The 16026-nt window shown below is 37.5% G+C and overlaps 2 long non-coding RNA genes across 2 annotated transcripts in view; one reads left to right on the top strand and one right to left on the bottom strand.

Annotated features, from left to right (window-relative positions):
- Nucleotides 1-16026, top strand: part of LOC132687859 (uncharacterized) — a 167514-nt gene that overhangs the window by 130422 nt on the left and 21066 nt on the right. The window lies entirely within an intron of this gene.
- Nucleotides 5102-13271, bottom strand: LOC132687860 (uncharacterized). Its single transcript, XR_009614300.2, has 3 exons — nt 13079-13271; nt 11288-11522; nt 5102-5346 (listed from the first exon to the last, which is right to left on the bottom strand). It is a non-coding gene; the product is annotated as an uncharacterized LOC132687860 (long non-coding RNA).

Here is a 16026-nt window from a genome sequence, read left to right as displayed (position 1 = left end):
TAACATGTGCTCCTTTGGGAAACAATTTCATCAAGTAGAACACAGTGTTTATGTAGTTTCTTTTGCTTTTAGTCTTTCAGACTCCACTGGTTGCTCAAGTAACTTAAATCAGGGCTTTTCCCTATATCCTTTCTGTGAGATTATCTAATGCATTTGTAATACTGTTACATTATTTTCTCATGGTCTGCATTCCATCCTGGAATTACCCTAAACTTGTGTGTGTGTTTGTGTGTGTGTGTGTGTGTGTGTGTGTGTGTGTATGTGTGTGTGTGTGTGTGTGTGTGTTGATTTCATACACTAAATTTCACTCGTTGTGCTGGAAAGTTCCATTAGTTTTAAAAATTCCATTATTGATAACCATTAGTGTGTCAGTAGAATAGATTGTGTGCTAAGAGTGAGAGGTAAGTAGATTAGAGATAGGATTTGAGATGTGAAGGTGGTTTTCACAGTTTGGAATAGTCCCTATTTGGATAAGGAAGGGGATTAACAAAGGAAGCTCAAAAAACACACACCTGCTGAGTTGCTTCAGGGCTTATGTAAATCTGTAATCATAATGAGTATAATTACAGAGAGGGTGTGGTTTCCCATCCATGACTAGGAGAAAGAAAGAAGGTCAGATGGCTCAACAGCACTGCCAAGGAGGGGTCAGCAGTAGAAGGTAAGGAGAGTAAATATATGTAGAGAAGTGGGGAGAAGGTCACTAAGATGATTAACCATGAGATCAGTCCAGGATGGCCTGGGAGGGAATAGCCAGTCTATTATATTCTAATAGACTAAGATGAGCTCAAGTGATTGGAGGTCAGAGATGAGATTAAGAGCAGGTCTGGCTGAGTGGTAGAGTTGAAAGTGTAAGAAACTGGTTGGATAAAGGCTAATTTCAGGAGTCAGGTATCAAGAAGGAAAAAATCATACGCTTACATAATTCCGAGAAAAATAGAACATCCTAGCCTTTGTAACAATTGCATTTGGAGAACACAGACTTGATTTATCATTCATTTTATTCTCATTGCAACTAAACTGTTAAGCCGAAAAGCTGTAAATCAACATCCCGAGTAGATTCGTTAGTGGCTGTGCAATTAATTAAAGCTAACTCAAATTATAAAAATTATCAGAGGTTAAAACTCATATTTAAACCCAGGCACTTAATTGAGGCATAGCTTATGGTCATGTATAAATCCTTCTGGGCTTTAATTTTTTTTTTTTTAATGTTTATTCATTTTTTTGAGAGACAGACTGAGAGTATGATCAGGGAGGGGCAGAGAGGGAAGGAGACACAGAGTCTGAAGCAGGCTCCAGGCTCTGAGCTGTCAGCACAGAGCCTGATGCGGGGCTCGAACTCGTGAACTGTGAGGTCATGACCTGAGCGGAAGTTGGCTGCTTAACTGACTGAGCCACCCAGGCGCCCCTAAATCCTTCTGGGCTTTAAATTTAGACAGACCCATCAGTATACCAGTCTCATTGACATGCTTATATGTTTCAAATCTCAAGTCTCACAGGGTATTCCCTCTGATTCCTTGAATTATCCTGAGGAGTGTTAAGAAGGTTACAAAGAAAACATACTGGGGGCGCCTGGGTGGCTCAGTCGGTTAAGCGTCCGACTTGGGCTCAGGTCATGATCTCGCAGTCCGTGAGTTCGAGCCCCGCGTTGGGCTCTGTGCTGACCTCTCAGAGCCTGGAGCCTGTTTTGGATTCTGTGTCTCCCTCTCTCTCTGACCCTCCCCCATTCATGCTCTGTCTCTCTCTGTCTCAAAAATAAATAAACATTAAAAAAAAATTAAAAAAAAACAAAGAAACATACTAAATATGAGCAAAAGGAAATAAGTTAGCTAGATATTTTCTAAACTTAAGATAATTGGATTATTACTTCTTGAAGGTAAAAACATATATGCATAACTTCTTCCTAGAATCTCAAATTGAAATACAAAAGAAGCCACTGAAAACAAACCTCTTCCAAAACTCTGATTTATCAAATGTCCTACTGGGCTCCTTAAAAAATGTGTAAAATCACTATTTGTGGTTATAGTTGCAGTTATGTCTTAATATACATGAAATACTATTTATTTATTCCTATTAATTTAAGCACGTTGAATCAGTTACTCTTCTTTTTAAGAGAATACCTTCTTTGGCTTAAAATTATACTCTGCTGACATTTATTTTTGGATGATGATAATAAAAATGAGTCAGTAATAATTAAAAATAATGGTTATTTGGTTATATGTAAATCCGAGAGACTGTAGACATTAATACATTCCAGTAGACGTTACATTTTAAATAGCATTTTTATAGGGTTTGCTTGCCCTGTAAAGATTTTTTTTCATTGTAATTCTTATCTTTGAAATCATCAAGGAGATATGAAATCTTAACAATGCCCTCAATGATGCAATCTGAAGCTATTGGCAAAGCTATCTTCAAATACAGTTTCATAGAGTCAAAGCTTTTCCACTTAGATGAGGGTTTCATAAACCACACCCAGTCTAAATATGGACTTTGCTTACTGGTCCTGTGTTTTCAGATTCTAGATTAATTTGTAAGTATAGTGATCATGCTTACTGACAGGATTACAAGTTATCATAAAGTGTTTACCATCTGAAACCCATTAGTTGTGTTTCATGCAAGTGTGTTGCAATGGCAATGGTATTAGAGCCCAAATAATTAATTTGTGTTGCTGGTTTTAAGAGAGGAAGATTCTGTTTCTACTATTTTTCACAGTTTAAACAAGAATGGATGATTTTCTGTTATGATGTATGTTACTGAACTCAAGGCATTTGGTTCTAGACTAGCATTTTCACGGAAGGGAAAACATGTTGACGTAGAACTTGGAACAGCTACAATGAGTAGCACAAGAGACAAGTTAAAAGGCCATGCAATAATGTCACCTGTCAGGGGAGGCTCTTTCTTGATGTTTTAGTTAAGCTCTTTAACTTCCATTATTAGTTGAAAATTCTGCAGAACTTTCCCCTAATTTTATTTTATTTTTTTATTTCAGTTTTTATTTAAATTCTAGTTAGTTAGCACATATGGTAAAATTGGTTTCAGGTGTAGAATTTAGTGATTCATCACTTACATATAACACCCAGGACTCATCAGAACAAGTTTCCCTAATTTTAAAATGAAGGATTGTCTTGTAAGATACCCTTGGTTTAAAAGACATATAATTTAAGCAAATTTGAACAGCAAGTTCCATAAAAGAATCTCAGGCTTAGAGAGTGGGATTCAAGGTTGCAGCCATCAACAAAACAGGTGTTCAGGCATATAGCCAACGTTGTTTATAGATCTGTTATTAGACTTGGGGACTTAGAAAGTCATTTGAATGACTGAAGAAAGCTGTAAACAGATTTTTTAAACCTTGAAAACTATAGATGTGGGAGAAACCAGTGGATTCAGGCTACAACTTTAGTGGACCATTGATGTTTTTCAAGTCTGAGGATTCAATTTAGTGGCTTAGTTTTGTGTAGCTAAGAAACGTTGGTCCAAAAAATGAGAGCAATGATAAAATAACCGTTCAGTTAATGATTGCCATTTATTGTGTATATAGAATACTCTAAAATAGAAAAATCATATTGTTTCCATCAGGAATTAAAACTCATTTCTTACTGGCATTCTCAACAGTTAGCTCTCAACTTTCTGGAATGAAAATTTCTTGAAACTAAATTTCATGAGTTTTCTTAGTGCTCAGCTCTAGGATAGTCATGCAGATCAGAAGAAAACAGGATTTAGTTCAAAATATGGGCTCAATGGGTTTGAAAATGGAAGGCAAAGAAGGGTACTAGGCAATGAGTTATAAGCCAGAGACTCTGTTTTATTTAAATTAGGTTCCCTAGAATATTTTTGAGCCCAGACTAGCACCTCACCAGTCTTCAAACCCATTTAGCCCTTTGATGAAATCTATGTGTACACCTGTCATACAATGAAAGTGACTGCTCAGAAAACTCTCCTTTTTCCCTCACTTTTAAAACAAGAAAATTGAAACCTATCACGCATATGTCATAAGATTGACATGGGAAACAAAAAAAAATGCAAAATCTCAAATATTTCTGCACCTGCTTTGTGTAATGCAATTTGCCAAATATTCTGGGATGTTCAAAGCTGGACAAAGCACAGGTATTTTTCTCAAAAAGCCTTAGAGATTGGATGCGCAAGAGAAATGGATATATGAATAAATATAACTTAAGGTAGAAGATGATATGTGCTACAAAAGGTAGAAGTAAATTAGTATCATATTTCTCAGATAAAAATGTTATCCTTTTATAGAGTGTGAACAGAGTTTTCATATGTGAAGTTTTCTATGACCTTCAAATAACTATTATCTGGATATAAGGTGATTCAGAAGAAAATATACTGGGGAGCAAGTAATGAGAGCAACTGCTTTGTTTAACTGGACAGATCATGATTCAAGTATCCCTTCTCAATTTTACTAGCTGTGTAAACTCACATCAATTATTTTCCCTTCTCATTGGCAAAATGGAAATATAATAGCATCTTTAATTACATTTGTTTTGAAGAAAAGGAGAAAATGTCTATAAAGTTCCTGGTACTACTACTACTTATTATTATTATTATTATTATTATTATTATTTTAATTTCTTTAATTATACGGTTTTGCAAGTGTTATAGTTTCATCAATGTTTGAGTACTTACCTTGATGAAATATAGAATAACTAGTGTTGTTTTTCTTTTTATCTCAATTGGTGTACCCCTATCTAATGTGGAAGTTAGAGCAGTAAGTTTGATATTGTTGTCAAAGTATGTGACATTTCAACTCCAACAAGGATGATTGATGATAACTAATACATATGAGTAGCACTGTATATCACAGTGTATTTTACATGTATTGTCTGAATTAATCTTTATAATAACTAACAGGTAAATACGAATGTATCCCCATTTTACAGATGAGGATAAGAAAGTGAGTTCATGCTTCTGGATCCACTGAATGAATAATAGTTTTAAGAACAAGAAGTATAAAATTTACCTTGTCTTATGACACAGAAAGAAATTGTTAGGAAGATACAGAATTAGTAGGTATCATGCAGATTTATTACTCCCACCATTCTAAAGAGTATTACATCAGATATGTGTTGTTATTTCTATACACAAAACACTGTTTCTAGAACTGTTCCTAGCAGTAGAGAGGACACAACAATTAAGTTTGCCTCAATCCAGTTATGAAGTCATGTATTTACATGAGTTACTATACATAATCCATAATAGAGATATAGGCAAAGTACTAAGTGACAGAAAGTAAGGGAAATCTGAATTCTACTCAGTGTTCATCATGGAGGTCTGAATGAAGAAGGATCATATTTAAGCCGGGCCTTGGATAACTGGAACTTTGTGAAGAAGATCCTATACAGAGGGAATAAAAGAAACAAAAGTATGAAATATTAATGAAATGGTTACTATACGGCTATACTTGCAAATAGGAAAGATGGTGGAGACTTTTGGAGACCTTGCTAAATCTGAGACTGTTCTACAGGCAATTGTGATACAAGAAAAGGACATTTCTGCCTCTTGATGACTGTGACACCCTAAATATAAGTTTTCTTTATATTACATAGTGGTGACTCTGGTGGAGTTATGAATGACAGGAGAAGAAAAGATTGTGAGAAGCATTTCAGGCACTATTTCACAAATTAACATGAGAGGTGATGAGCTACTGGTCTGGGAAAACGGCTAGGGAATTAAAAAGATGTGATGGAGTCAACAGAACTCGATAGAACCAAATTTAGGGAGGGATGGAGCATTCGATTCTACAGTGACACTGGCAATTTTAAAACCATATAGTTTGGAGGAAAATGGTGAAATAAGGAATGTATGATGAGGTATGAGTTGGATAAAATTGGGTGAGGATAATAATGATGACAGGGTAATATTTATTCCATTAAAAATATATGTCTGTAAATTATTATATAAAGCATTAAAAATTTTTACAAATAAAGTATTATGTAAAGCATACTTATGCATTTTTACCTGTATAAATCAGGAAAGATAAATGCAAGAAATTGTAAAATAAGGTAGATGGTCTTGAATAAGATAGGAATTATTCTAAGATCAAGAAAGAGTGATCAGCGTTAGTGGGCATATAAAACCAGATAAAAAATTGCCTAGCACCATATTGATAAGCAATAAATTAGCTAGAAGTTGTAACTGGACCCTGCTTACTGAGAAATAATACTCTTAATTATGAGATGCGAGGCATAGTAAAATAAATGGTAAACTGGTGTGAGACATTTAATAACAAGGACTTGATGAAAATAGAAGGCAAAAAAGGGTACTAGGCAATGAGTTTTAAGCCAAAGACTCTGTTTCATGTAAATGAGGCTCCCTAGAATATTTTTGAGTTGAGGCTAGTGACTCACCTGCTAATGGAATGACTTGGAATATAAGGATTCAAGGTGGAGTAAAATAAAAGCAGCTCCTGACTCTTATTTTCCAACTATTGTTAAGAATATGGCTGGCTGCATATGAGGCAACTACTAGAAAATAACCAGTCCAGAATTAATTAATCATGAATAATGTAAATAATATGCTAATGACAGGTGCCTGGCGCAGGTTTTTTTTGTGCATTAAAGTCATCATCTTATGTTGTCATTACAAAAATCTTAGAAGGTAAGTATAGATCAATGTACTAATGGAACAGCCATGCAATTACACTCATCACATCCTCAGCCAATACAGGAGAACATAAAATTCAGAAAATAAAAATGTGAAAATGAAAGTCTGAGACTTTACAATTCTTGACGTAGAGCTTATATATGGAGTCATAATGTTAACCACAGAGATAACAGTGAGAAGAAAATAGGCCTGGAGGCAGAGCTTTGAGACATCTTTAATTTTTCTGAAGCTTTTGGGAAACATTGCAGACAACAATTAGATTTTTACCCTTAAATGTAAGTGGTCTGTGGGGATGACAAGTTCAGAGTTGTTCATCCACCATTGACAAAAAATTTGAATTATATAAACATTAACTTTATCGTTCTGCAGTTCTTTTCTTTAACGTTTTTTTTTTTTTGAGAGAGAAAGAGAACAAGTGAGGGAGGGGAGACAGAGAACACAAAGCAGGTTCTACTAGGTCAGTGCAGAGCCTGACATGGGGCTCGAACTGACAAACCATGAGATCATGACCTGAGCCAAAATCAAGAGTCACTTAACTGACTGAACCACCCTCACACCCCTCATTCTGAAGTTCTTGATGAGATGTTATGACCATGCCAACTTCAGCAACTTTCTTGACAACTTCATGCATGACATCAAGTTTGGTTAGATAATGTGGTCATCTGAAGGGGAAGCAAGAGACTAAGAAAGCTGCAGATATGTAGTAATAATAATGTAATAATATGTTTCAAATGTTACAAAGCGGCCAAAAAGACTGAGAATTGAGATGAGATTTTTTTGGACCTCAAAGAGTAACTTCTACAGAGCAGTGGCAGATGAAGCCAATGAACAATGGATGGAAGACGGAATGACCTAGAGAATCATCAGGAACTACAGACAATGTGTGCCTACCAGTGGCTTTTTATAAACTTTTTTATAAAACTTCTTAAGAGGACTGAATCTTATCTATCCTTAAATAGGAAGAACAGAGACATTGCTCACAGATCTAGAGTTCCTAAGATCAAGACAGGAAAAAAAAAAAAAAAAAAAAAAAAAAAAAAAAAAAAAGACCAGGGAACTGTAACTCTCTCATCCGCATCTAATGCTTTGGCAAATGTGTCTGACATCTGGCTCAATGTAAGAGTTGGCATCATTCTCTTTGACTAGGAGGAAAAGTTGAAGAAATGATTACTAAGGAGTCCTCCATCGCTTTGCATACTCAAAATATCTTCTCTACCATCATTTACCACTCTAAAAGGGAATGCTTATCTATTTACTTAACATTTGTGTCTTCTTCACGGGTGCTGCTAAAGGAAAAGGAAGTTAAAGACAACAGAAACACAAAATGTTAACACTCCACAAAATAGAAGAATATTTAGAAGGGCTAGGAAGAGTTTTCTAAGTTCAGGAAAGGTTACAATATTCTACAGTTGTACCACAGCTAGGCAAGCATTAACATCCCCACTGTTACCATATAATTAAATACAAGATGACTAGGGGACAGTCTGAGGTGAGCAGGCATATATTCCACTTGGCTGACTTTCCAGCTGAGCAAATGTTTCTCTTGGATTGAACACAGACCTTCATTTATTTTCATTGTGAATCATTTTCCTGGAAGTCACTGTTGCATAAATGGTGCTTCCCTGACTCCTGATTAACTGAGACAACCAGAATCAGTAAGTGTGCAAAGAGCTCAACAGTCAAGTTTCTTTTCCAAGATATTTCTTTATCAATTTTCTCTTTCTGGACTGTGAAATGGTCTTTCTGTGAGGATCTCCAGGCAGTAGTCATGGAATTAATCCTGATAATGCTTGAGGACTGTATTCATTGCTCACATAACTATACTCTAGACCTCCCTAGAATGTGGTGGGAAGCCGTCATCCACCCTGAGATCTGACAGCTTGTGTTTTCCCTCCACTCTTCCCACCCAATGGCAGAACTTGGACAGATGCCAAAGAACTTCTAGAGATATGTAGAAACAATTTAAAAACAGCTACAAAAACTTGGGGACCAGATGGAGATATTTGTATGACCAAAAAAAAAGTATTTTATTATGAAAGTTTCAATTAAAATACCATTTCCTGTAAAAAATATGGGGGGAAAACAAAACAAAAAATCTAAAATGTTGACTGCTCACCTCTGAGGTATGTTATTCAGGGCAACTGCTATTTTTCCCTTTTTGTAAGCATTGGTAATATCTAGAATTTCCAGAGCTATCAAGAATTTGACTATATTTTTTTTAAAGCATCTTAAAAACCAACTTTACATAGGAAGTTATAAACATAAGCAGATTAACATAATCACGGATTATCACTGGATGATCATTTGGATCATGGAATATTGGGTCTGAAAGAAGCAATCTTATTATGGCACAGATGAGAAAAAAATGAGCAAAGGGAAAATGACTTGTCCTTTGACAAATATTCACATTACTCAAGGTAAGTGTGTACCTCTTACCTTAAAGATGAACCTCATCTTAGAAATATCTCTATTCTGACTGAGTTCAAGCCTGAGTTACACTGTGAGAGCCAAATACTGACCTAGAATCAGTCCATGACCTAAGAATCACTTAAATATTTCCCAGTGTCTGACACATAATTGGTGGCCCATGCCTATCATACAGTCGGTGCTGGATAGATGAATGAATGATAATAAAAGTTGTTCAAAGATGGGCTCATTATAGTATGGTATGATATAGTATGGTATAGTATAGTACATTATATTATAGTAAACTGGTGAGGAGGGACATCAGTTTGGAAACTGAGGACCATGTGCTTTCTTTTCTCTGCTGCCTGGGATAAATTATGTTAGCTCAAAATGGTAAAAATTAAAAAAAAAAAAAACAATAACAAATAAAGGAAAAATAATCACCAGTCGTAAATAAAAGAGACTGCTACCCAGTTAGTAATTATGTCAAACAAATAAAGCTGTCCAGTTGTGCTCTAGCTTCATTTGACCTATTTAGAAAAAAAAATTAAAGAAGAAAAAAGAAGCAGAATGAAGGAATATATTATCCTAACAGAGACAGTTCTAGCTCTGAATCTACATCTAATTCTGTTTTTTACCAAGTATCCAACATAAATTCTCCCTCTCAGCATACTGGAGGGTGAAAACACATGCTAATACCAATAAATTGGATATGTTTGGGAAATTTATGTGTGCATTATATAAAAAAATATTTTCATATAGCCCCAGATGGAGGAGTCAACAGAGCATGAGCCTTGGTTGCCAGGATAACAATGTATACATTACACTGGGAGATGAAATTTGTGTGTAAGACAATTCAATGGCTGATTACAAGAGTGACACATTCTGGGATGATGTGCCTTTAAATTCAGCAGTAAACATGAATATGGGACTCCTGCTGTTTGCCAGCACACGTTTCCACATGTCTGGCTTATTCCCAAGCACAGCTTCCTAGAGCATTCAAGGTGTGTTTTATTTACTGATTATCCATCAGCTATAAAAGAATAAAATCCCCACAAGGTATTTATAGAGTATAGTTTTAAGCACCCTGTGGTCTGTGTGGCATGAATGATGATGGCAGGAGCAAAGTGGAAAAATTGTTAAGAACCAGCAGGCTACGTAAAGGTGCTAAATACATGCTAGGTTCTAGCTATGTAACCTTGGCAATTGATTGATTGATTGATTGATTGATTTCACAGCAGTTACATAAGTTTTTTAAACTGTACAGTAGACATGATAATACTATTTATTTCATAAACATCTGTGAGGATTTAGTAAGATATGTACACAAAGAAATCACTATAACATCTAGCAAACGGTCAAGTGTGCAATAATTGTTATTTTCAATCCTTTTCTAAGAACTGACATTTTAAGATCTGAGATGTGTCTTAAACTGGGTCTGCATTTTCAAAATGTGATATTAAGTGTTCCCTTGATAGTGAATGTCACTGGCATTTAAAATAGGAGAGACGGGGCAGATCATTTGTGATGAAACTGATTGTCCAGAAGGCTGAGTGGGACTCATGACATAAATCGTGAGCATGCACAGTCTATAGGAGCAGCATGGCCAAAAGTCAGTTGAAAGAGAGTCTGAGACTTTTCAGAAACATTTCTGAAGAAAAGATCCCGAGGAGAGGATTTGGGCCCAGTTTTAAAACCATTGGGTCAGAAAATGCTTTTTTTGTTTGTTTTTCTTCCCTGAATGTAGCTCAGGTCTTTCATTTAACGTTGTCCTTGGCCCAGCCCCCACCCATTCAATCACATTGATCCCCTCGGTAAAATGAATACTAGAAGTCAAAAGGGAAGGGGCCACATTATATAAAACTCTGCAAAATTCCTAAACACAAACCGCACTGCTTATGCACCTCCTCTCTGTAAATAGAGCCATTATAAAAGGGAGAGAGACATAGTCCTTTTGCCACTGATTCTGTGCGTCCCTGGTATCTGAAAGGCATCCACATATTAGTAGTCTGGCCACTCCCCTAGGAAGTGATGGGAGACCATGGTACCTGCGGGGCAGAGGTGGATGGGAATGGGAGAGGCAATAGCAATGCCCAGTAGGAATGCAGAGAGTACCAGGCACAGAGTGAGCCTTCGATAAACATTTGTTTAATGGCTTCATGTTTCCTGTACTGGGTTGAATTGTGTCACCCCAAAAGATACGTTTAAGTCCTAAGCCGTGGTAACCGTGAATGTTAAAGTGAGGTCATACTGGGGTTGGGTGTACCTTAATCCAATGAGATGTCTTTATTAGAAGGAGGAGATCTATACGCAAACATCCATAAAAGAAGAATGACGCATGACTATAGAGGCAGAGACTGGAGCGATGCATCTACAAGCCAGGGGCTGCCAAGGATTGACAGCATCCACCCGAAGGTAGGCGTAGCTGGCATGGAAGGATTCTCTGTAGAGCCTTTGGAGAGAGCCGAGGGCTGCCAACACCTTCGTTTCAGACTTCAAGCCTACAGTGCAGAAGAGAATACATTTCTGTTTTTTCAAAGCACTTGGTTTGCAGTACTTTGTTGCAGCCACCCCAGGAAATTAACGCAATCCCCAAAGAAAAGGTATCGTCCAAATACCTAGCGAAGTCTATGGGGCTTAGTGAGGAGTTCAGACACCTACTAGGTGGATCTATAGTGCCTGGTAAAATGGCAATAAGAGAGCAGTGCTTAGCAGAATCTATAAAGTCTCTCTGCTATTGCTGGGTGAGGGTTGGTCACACTGTTTAAAATGCACTTGCAAAGTTAACCTTCGAGGGGCTGCCGGTAGATTTTGAATAAAAAGGGCAACAGAGGGGACATTGTAGGGAGCTAGAGTTGATGAGTAGGTAAAGACAAAATCCATCTCCCCACGGCCTCAGTCTCAGCTCCAAGATGGGGAGGGCCTGGGGAAAAGTAGGCCACAACAATATGGAACAGTTTCTACCTGATTATATGAAGAACTACATCCGGCTGTCTTTTACTGCATTTGGATCTCTTCGAGTTGTAAATGTTTTAGGGTCACTTATTACCCAGAAATGTGCTTTTTGCTAGAATGATTATGCCAACCGTTGCACTTAAAAGGCTCTTGATCACTGAACACAGTGAAAAGTAATTCGGAAATGCTGACTCTAGAGAAATGTTTTGATAACAGAAGCTGCCGAGTTGAGCCAGAATGAAAGCATTTCTTAACCTCAAATTGAAAATATTTAAAAAAGCATGGTGAAAAACAGTAATAACAAGCCTTAAAAAGCCGATGATAAACCTACACCAGAAGTAACGATTAAATGAATTTTGACTAAACAAGGTCCATAAAGCACCTATCACAAGGCCCGGGTCCATTATAGGTAATAGAATGGTTGATAGGCATAGGAGTATGATAAATGTTAATGGTGAATTGCAGGTATATTTTTTTCTTCTTAAAATTGTCTTTCTATGATTGAGTGATTTGTAGTAGATACTTAGTCAGCTAAGGCCGAAAGCATTACAAAGATGTCAAGATAGCCTTGGTAGGTGGTTAGAAAGGTTCCATAGGAAGGGGTTGAAATGCAAACAGCTACTGTACCCACTCTATACATTCCAGTGCTTTTCTTGGGGGAGGGGCAGATATACTGGTCGGAAGAGAGCTGTGGGCTCAACAATAACAACAAGTTTTAGAGTATATTAAAGCTAACATTAGAATTTCATTGCTTCCACGAACCAGGGCCAGCTCTCTGTATGTTACTAATGTTGATTTAACCAAATGTATGCACTAGAAACCCACTGGCATACAGAAGTTAGTAATGTGGGCCTGTAAATTAGAGCTGTATACTGTAGTTATGGAGGTCTGCCTTTGGTCAGTACACGTGCGGTTTTTCAGGTCAGATGGTAGAGCAGGCATTTACTTGGTGTCATGGAGTCCTTCAGACGATGAACATTAGGGTCCTCAGAGGTTTACAGAGCATGTGGCAAGGGGAGACTCTAAGTATCTAACGTGTAGAGAGACAAACAGGCACACGTTCAGTTTTGAAAAGATTCAGAAGAAGGTAGTATCTACTTACCTAAATGTCCAGAAAAGTGTTTCTTTCTGTCCCTAGAGAAGATTGAGAAGCACGAAGGATCCCAATTCTGTTGCTGTAACAGAATGCCACAGACTGAATGGCTTCAACACCAACTTGTTTTCTCACAGATCTGAAGGCTGGCAGTCTGAGACCAAAGGGCTAGCCGAATCTAATTTAGTTCCCGGTGAGAGCACTCTTCCTGGGCTCATATATAAATGAGGAGAGAGAGAGAGAGAGAAGGCAGGAGAGAGAGAGAGACAGAGAGAGGCTGATTTTAAGGAATTAGCTCATGTAGTTATGGAGGCTAGCAAGCCCAAAATCTACTAGGCAGGCCTGCAGGTAGCCTGAAGATTCAGGGAAGAGCTCCTGGTGTAGCTAGGATCCTAAGGCAGTTTGGAGGCAGAATTCTCTCTTCCTTGGGGGAACTCAGTCTGTTTCCCCTTATGGCCTTTAACTGATTAGAAGAGGCCCACTCACTTAATGGAGAGTAATCTGCTTTACTCAGAATTGACTGATTTAAATGTTAATCTCATCTAAAATATCTTCACAGCAATATCCAGACTGGTGTTAGACCAAATATCTGGGTGCCATGGCTTAGCCAAGTTGACCCATAAAATAACCATTACATCCACGTATCCTTGAACCGCATGAGGGTAGAGATTATGACTGCATTGTCCATTAGTTTATCTCTAAAAGACTCAGTATTTCTTGAAAGATTAGCTTCTTTTGAAGATTGAAGATATATTATCCACAATCCAGAATATTACATAATACAAATCAGCAGTATGGCAAGCTAAAACAAAGACAGGGCCTATTTAAAGGCAAGGGCTATTTGCAGCCTTTCTGTCCCATGTTACATGGAGATAATACTGTGTCTCCAAATGAGTCATCCATCAATGAGGAAGGATAGTCAGAGGAAGGATAGTCAGAGGGTGCCCTCTATCTTTGATCGGAGCAAAGGCCAAGTTGCAAGTCTACTTAGATATTCTCCAAATTAAATAAAACTAGGTTAACAATTCATTTATGGTGCATGAAAAAAATCAGAGGCCTCGTCCCCTACAGGGTTTTTACTTTATCTCAGTGATCTTGACTCATACTGTTTCTCATGCTGCCAAATATACTGATCTGTAGGCATTGTATGACAGACTTTCAAGGTCATGGACACAGGTAGATATTTGGGCTGAGATTTAAACACTTCACATTTCTGCTTCATCATTGCACTATACACAAACAAAATGTTTTCTTAGAAAACAAGTTGGAAATTCATGTCAGCCTTTATTTAGATGTAATTCATAGTAAGCATTGCTAACACAGACACAATTTTTCTCTTTGACCTGATTTCTAACCTTGTTTTGTCCTGGGTTCCATGACCTTTCTATAAACGATGGTGGTGAATCATCTCTATCTGTTTTGAGAAAATAGGGTTCTGGTGTACTCTGTTTTCTGACACATGATTTGAGGTTAAATGGAAATCGCTTTTTTTTTTTTGTCTTTATAGCTCATTCCTACTCCTTCTGTATCATTTCAGGAGGTTTTCCACAATGTACTTCTTAATGCTGAGCTTTCCGTTTGTTTGGTGTCTTTCTCTGCAAAGTGCTAGAGACAGCATGAGCTACTGTGCAGACAGGTAGGCTTACACACCATCAAAGAAAACCTGTTTCCAGCTTTGGATCCTGTCTCCTTTCCTCTGTCTTTTTTCTTTTTGGCTACCACTAATCTTATTTTGTTGATTTTATATAAAAATACCCATATTGTTGTTTCTAAATACAAAAATCATATCCATCTAAAAAGAAACATATTACTCTGAAAAGTATAAAGTAAAATTCATTTCAAATCTCACTTTGCTGGATAATATTTGGATAACTATAATGAAGACAGGCAGATCTCTCTCTCTCTCTCTCTCTCTCTCTCTCTCTCTCGTATGTGGAAACGTGTGTGCACATCTGTGTATACACATGTGGTGTTGCATATCTTCATTGTGTCTCCCTAGATGCCTGCCCTCCCCTTCAATAGGCTTCCTTAGCCTCTGGCTTCCAATTGCATTGGGCCAATCAGAAGCTCCAGAAGGAAGTCCGAAGGAGGAATGGGAGGGGCGCCTGGGTGGCTCAGTTGGTTAAGCATCTGACTTCAGGTCATGATCTCATGGGTCGTGGGTTCGAGCCCCGCATCGGGCTCTGTGCTGACAGCGTGGAGCCTGGAGCCTGCTTGGGATTCTGTGTCTCCCTCTCTCTCTGCCCCTCCCCTGCTCATGCTGCCTCTCTCCATCTCTCAAAAAAAAAAAAAAAATAAATGTAAAAAAAAAAAGAAAGAAAAAAGGAGGAATGGGAGTGAAGACTGAGGATTTATTTCTTTAGTCTCCTCCCTGTTGTCTTGCCTGTAGTAGGCTGTGGTCCTCTATAGATCCTCGCTCAAGACAGACATTTCTACAAGTCTCTGAACTACTAGATTTTGGTAACAGCTGCCTGCTGCCCACTGCTTATCATCAAGCCTAGGGGTTGTAAGGTATTAGTTGAAACCAACCCAGGGTATGCACTATTCCTTGGGTCCCTACACCATGTTAATTCCTTAAAAACATCTTTTTATCAAACACTCCTTATTTGAATGTGCCATCTGTTTCCTGTCTTTTTGGATAACTCCCACCTATATAGTGCACATCTCCATACTTACACACACACACACACACACACACACACACACACACACACACCTTACTTTACTAAAATGGAATGGTCCATGCGGCTCAAACATTTTTTATTATGTACCATATTTGTTTCTCTAGTTTCATCTTAATGGATATTTAGATTATTCCATTTTTTAATACTATAAGCAACAGGGGCATGAACATTTTCATGTATATGTTTTGCCAAATTTTTGCAAAATTATTTGTGTAAATTCCTAACAATTAGATTTCTTTGTCAAAGTTTATGTGCATTTTTAAATTTGAAAGA

Source organism: Panthera onca, chromosome E1 (assembly GCF_046562875.1).
Source record: "Panthera onca isolate mPanOnc1 chromosome E1, mPanOnc1 haplotype 2, whole genome shotgun sequence".
NCBI lineage: Eukaryota > Metazoa > Chordata > Mammalia > Carnivora > Felidae > Panthera > Panthera onca.
Note: the sequence above shows the minus strand (reverse complement) of the source record. Positions and strands in the feature narration are given on the sequence as shown.